Raw genomic sequence first — 6,101 nt, 5'->3', positions numbered from 1 at the left:
CGAATTTTAATGCCTCCGCGCCGCCGTCGACGGCGGCGGTAGTCCTCATTTTACGCTTTGTCGATAAAATTTAATTAGGCGATTTCTTTTACGCCCAGCGGAACTTGTGAATAGCGCGCGCGCGCGACGCGCGTTAGATATACGATATCAATTATTATTCCCGAGAGCTATATGAAACGCGAAACTCTCGTTAATGCGCCGTTAGACATTCGATATAAATTTCGCGAGAGTTGCCGGTGAGATTTCCAAAAGCCCGAATCAACCAGAGGACGCAAACACGCCCGCGTGGGCGGGTCCGAGAGAAAAAGAAAGATGCGATAATAAGCTGGACATTAATGTGTTTTTAAGCCGATAATACAAGGATCCCTCAAGGAGGAGCACGCGGACTCGAGGTTGGACGTAACGAGCGTCATGACGTGGGGAGAGAAAATGCCGAGTTTCACGTTTTCGTTCACGTGAGAGAAATTACGCGGGGATACGTCGCGACGTACCCGACCGCCGCGCGGGAGAGATTATTATAATGTAACACGCGTCACGCGCCTGTCGTATATCGAAAACAAAAAGAAACGAAAGAGAGACTCGTATGCGCGCGCACTTCGGGTCGATCCGTTGGACAACCGGCGGGATAACAAGGTTCAAACGTCTGCTACGCGTCGCGCCACGTGAAACCTGTTCGATCCAAGTGCTCATTTGTCACTCAGTTTTAGATCCACGGCCGGTTTCTTTGTTCGACGCCATATGGAATACGAAGCAACAACGCGACCGTGTATACATATTATGAAAACCAGAAATCCGTGTAGCAAAAGAACCGTTAACGCTGCACCGCGCGTACGTATATATTCGCAAGTGCGAGCGCACTTGTGTACGTGTGTGTGTGTGTGTGTGTTACATACGTGCGCATGTGTTGCACGCTTGCGCTTCTCCTCAATTACCCATTACTACTATACGCGCGCGTATTCGCCTCGCGAACACGTTCTTTTTATTAACGGCAACTACCGCACGTACGATGCACCTGCGATGACTAACAGTAACACGTGGACGAAGGAGCGGGCAGGGGGGACGGGCGGGCGGAAGAGAGGGTGAGAGAGCGAGATCTACGCGATTCGAAACAATCGCGAGTTGCTCTACCGGTTCGTCGCGCGCAAATCCTACCAGCGCGATCCCACATACGCCACGGTCGATTACGGTACGACACATTTAGCGGCTTTCAACCGTCTCGCTCCCGGGACGGGGGAACGCACGGCTTGCTAATTGCGGCAGCCCGTGATCTCGCGTCTTTCTATCGTACAATATGTAATCAGGCGGAGAAACGGGGGAGGGGGGACACTTGGAAAAATGCCGTTTGTAAATGCTATGCCCTCTCGAACTTCCTCCTGCGTCGTGAATCAGCGAGTTTTCCGCGAAGAGGCGAACATTTTTCCTAATTAGAGAGAGAGAGAGAGGGAGGGGGGACAGAAGGCAAGCCTTCTAAGAACGAACCAAATCGACTTGTGAATTGACAGAATTGAGAGAAAATTGATTACCATTGATCATTTATTAAGAAGAAAGAAAGAGAGGGAGTGTCGCTTTACGTCATGAACGAGCGGGCGTTGATGGCGTGATTCCGAGTCTCAAGTTTGCTCGCGCACGCGAAGGTCACGTCACCTACACTCGGCTTGAGAATCGAACGGTCGCGCGTTTATCGTCGGCGTTGAATCCGCGCTAATAAACACGGACCCTTCATCCGGTGTGTACGGGCTTTACACTGCGACTTTGGCTAGAGCGCCGGGTGTCCGTCGGATCATCATTCGGTGTCTCATCTTTCTCTTTACCTGACTTGCCCATCGGCGGTTGGCCCAGCCTGCTGAACCACCTGAAGAACCTCCTGGCGGTGGTGGCCGCCGGCGGCCTGCATCCGTCCAATATAACCACGCCATTGTTATTATTATTGTTGTTATTGTTGGATCCCCCGCGATCCGGCGGCGCCGTCCTACTGTAGGGCGACATCCAGGCCGTCGTTGTACTCTGTATGGTGGCACCCTTGACGGTGGTGATGGAACTGGTAATCTTGGCCGGGTGGGGCACCCAGTCCTCCGAGGCGACCGGCATTTGTTTCGTCTTCTCGTCGTCGGACGAGTCGAAGACGAAGCCGCAGAATACGAAGGTCATTCAAAGGCTTGCGCACCGCGATGGGGAGGAGCCCGATGATATCGTCTCGTCGGCCCTGAGGAAGAGCCCGGACGACCGGCACACCTCGCGCACCCAAAGCGATTAGGCGCTTATCACCGGCACTTTAAGTAACGTCGCACGACGATCGGGCAATCGGAATAGAATCTCGTCGCGAATGCGGGAGACGTTGCTCTCGATGTCGATGTGCCCGATCGAGGAGAGATATCCCCAGCGACTTCCAAGAGAGATATACGCTCGCGTCGCGAATCGCTATCGCCGACTGACCACTCTCTCGACCTATTGTCTGCCCGTGGACCCTCGCGCTTTCCTTATCAGCGACTACGACGACGACCAAGAGTTATCGCTGCTGCGCGCGTCACCAGGTCTTACGTAAGGACGGACACTCTAATTGATTCAGGCGCTGCGTTCACCACGTGCTTCTCCCTTCAACTTGTTGCGCGCTCGAATCCGCTCTCGATGCTCCCGAATCGATCGGGACGACTCTTATCCGCTGGATAGATCCCTGATTCTCTTCCGGGGGCTTCAAGCGTCGTCGGTGTGAGTTCGTTAAGGTAATCGAAAATCGCCTCGCGATCTTCGTAAGTGTTATCGAACGCCGGCTAATGGCGTTCGGCTATTTGGTAAATTACAAGGTACTCCGTTTCCAGTGTTGCAGCCTTACTGAATAATACTAGACTCTCCTCATCGTCAGACTTCTCCCCGCGTCACGTCTCGTGCCGGACACTCGTCTACGCGTGACGTGATCACAACAACGACGATGACGACGACGATATTTTACCGCACGCTATACAGCACTCTCGACACTTCGAGGTCGAGGTTAGGTATATATCTCTCTCTCTTTTTCTATCTCCACCGGTCGTGCTCGGTCGGTCACGTAGCTCCCTCATTACTCGCGCATCGCCGCTCCGTGGAGGACTATCATCGCCGTGCACAGTTCATTCGCCCTGAACGCGCGGTCAGCAGACGACTGCAGAATGCCGACGAGTCCGACGACGACGGTTGCAATACGCCGCGAGCCCGTCTCTCGCTCTTTGCCGGAGAGGACGAAGGAGGACGAGAGATCGCCGGCACCTCGCCGTTCCCGATATTCCTCGAGAAACCGTCACGTCGCCCCCACGTCACGTCACTGGTATTACCGGACACTCGCGAAGCACGAATTTAACCCATCCTGAAGGGGAGCAAGGCGCAAGGAGCGGCACCGGTTGCGCAACCCGCGAGAAGGACGAGAGGACGTCGCGTCTTCCCCACTGAACGCTCGCTCGCTCGCACGAGCGGAAAGATCACCGCGACGACGTCCACGACGGGGATCACTCACTACTCGCTTCTCTCGGGGACTCGCGATAGACTCGCGTAGCTGTGCCGTGCTCCGACCGAGCGCCGCTTCTCTCGGCACTACTATAACGTACCACCTCGCCGCTCCGTCGTGCCTCTCTTCCACCACTTTGCCGTGCCGATCGCGTTGCCCGTGTGCGTGCCCAGGCTGCTGCTGCTGTTGCTGCTCCCCACTTACTTTCTTGCTCCGGCACGCACACCCGCGCGCGGTCGGCCACTTACCACTACCTCCGGCACGTACGCTACTACCACCTGCGACCGTCACGCACACTACGGAGCTCGCGTTCTCGAGACTGCGTAAAGGCCTTGTCGCGTGGTCGCGTCGGCGGACAGTCTGACACGTCACGCGTTTAAACGTTTATTTGCCACACGTATGTTTACAGATGCGTATAATTTAAGTAATATCGCCACGTGCTATTGACAAATTTACATCTATCCATTTATTCGTTTATCCGTTTGCACGAAAGAAAGGAAATGGTTAGGTCTCATTGCTTCTTTGTTTTTTATGGAAATTTCAGCAAGATAGAAAAATCATCTTACATGTATAACTTGTGAAAACATTTTGCAAATTCAATAAAAAAGAAAAGCAAAACCCATTTAAACGATTAAACGTTAAAACAGATCGAAGCGGCGAGTCGTTCGAATTCGAGTGACTTTTCATTCGAGTTCAATTGAAAAGTGAATCTGACGCAATCCAACGTCTCACAGGAACATATCCGCTCCAATCGATTGAAACATTCGCTCGTGCGGAGTCAGAATCCACTTTAACGTTGAGTGAAATAAACTTTACTTTTGCGATTTCGAATGGCGGTATTTTTACGCTTCGAGTAAACAGCGCCACTTTTCAATTGTTTTGAGCAAAGACCGATTCTAAGAAATGTAGAGAGTATTCTGGGTGACTTAGCGTTGTCAATACGAGATAAAGAGAGTTGCGGCAAAGGAGACGGCGAACGATTAATTAGTTCGATCGAGTGAGCGAGTTTGAATGTTCTAGGCGTAGTTGATTCTTGACCGAGCGCATTTATCGTCGACTTTGCCCTCGCGTCGTAATCTCGAGCGCTCGAATGCGGAGTGTGAAACGGCCTTTAATCATTTCTTTATCCTACCGCTGCTTCCCTGTCGCTCTCCCTACCAAGCCCCTATCCTCCTCCTTCTTTCTCTCGCTGCCTAAGCCGGTCTATCGTGAACACGCGGACGCACACTTACATACATACACAGCTAAGCGCGCCTATTATTCCCCCACCCACACCGCCGCGTACGTCTATACGTCGACGGCCGCAATGTCGGACTCGCCAGGTCGCCAGGTCGGCAGGTTGGCGCTCGTCGACCGTGGTCCCTTTTTCGTGGAGTCCCACGAACGAATCTTCGCACTTTCATAACACGAGGAAATATGAATTTTACAAATGAACGGAAAATATAACGACCAGTTGCGACGAAAAATAAAACATTCATCCCACTCTCGTTCACTTCCTCCGTGTCCTCGTTTACTTGTCGTAACTTCGTAAATTGATCCTCAGGGCCCATGAGAAGGCCGTCCCGACACTGGACGTTTCGCGAGACGGCGCGACAGACAATACTCGCGACGAGTGTCCGCCTTACGTCGGTACACGCGTGGTATTATGCGCGAAGCGTAGGCGATGCGCCGCGAATGCACACGCGTGTGTACGTGAGTGCATCGGCGAAGAGAGAAAAGAGAGAGAGAGAGAGACAGGGAGTGGGTCCACTGACACTGCTATCTCACCGTGACTGACAGAGAGCTGAGCTGCTCTCTCGCCGCGACGTAGAGTGTGTGTGTGTGTGTGTGTGTGTGTAAGTACGAGCGCACATGTCAGCGTGTGTGTGCACTGAGTCCGGTGCATCTCCACCTCGTGATGCACCTAAGGTGTTCCTCGTCGTACCTGCATACCGCGATCACGCGGTTCCGCCGCGCCACGTTTGAAAGTTCCTAAGCTCACTCGAGCCCAGCACGCAGACGTGTGTGATTCGATTCGCGAGAAATCATTTGAGATATTCGAGTATTTTGGAAATATCTGTGTATATATATATATATAAACTAAAAAGCAAGATTTGCGAACCGTCTGCGTCGATTTTGGTGAATCGAGATATGTGAAAATTCTTTAACGAAAAACCGATTGATCGTATTTTAAAATATCGCGTGAAGAACATATAGTATGCCTTTTTAAAGATTCTGAAATTATATCGAACTTTTGCGATTCTCTTTAATTCTCCAACGTTTCGATCCTCCCCGGGGTTTTATTCCGTCTTCACGCGGGCAACTTGCTCGAGGACAAAACCGAGTACGATAGTATAAAAGCCTCTCTATCGGCCCAGATGGAAATGCGATTTGTATTCAACGAGTTGGCATTATCGACCTTTATTACATCTTCGATATTTGCTATCCAATTTATGAGGTCCAATTTATCGGCGCCCTATGAGCGTGACGTCCACGCGCGTTGGTCGTGGTCCACGTTCGCAGAACCGGTCAATTGATTCGCTGATAAGTCTAAACAGCGATTTGACGTGTACGATCGATAGGTGATCGCTCGTGGAGCGTATGGCTGCTCGTTGCTAACCGGAATACGAGAGAAAACGCGGAATAG

The sequence above is a fragment of the Dinoponera quadriceps genome, unplaced genomic scaffold (assembly GCF_001313825.1).
Source record: "Dinoponera quadriceps isolate SergipeBrazil2010 unplaced genomic scaffold, ASM131382v1 scaffold453, whole genome shotgun sequence".
Lineage (NCBI taxonomy): Eukaryota > Metazoa > Arthropoda > Insecta > Hymenoptera > Formicidae > Dinoponera > Dinoponera quadriceps.
Note: the sequence above shows the minus strand (reverse complement) of the source record.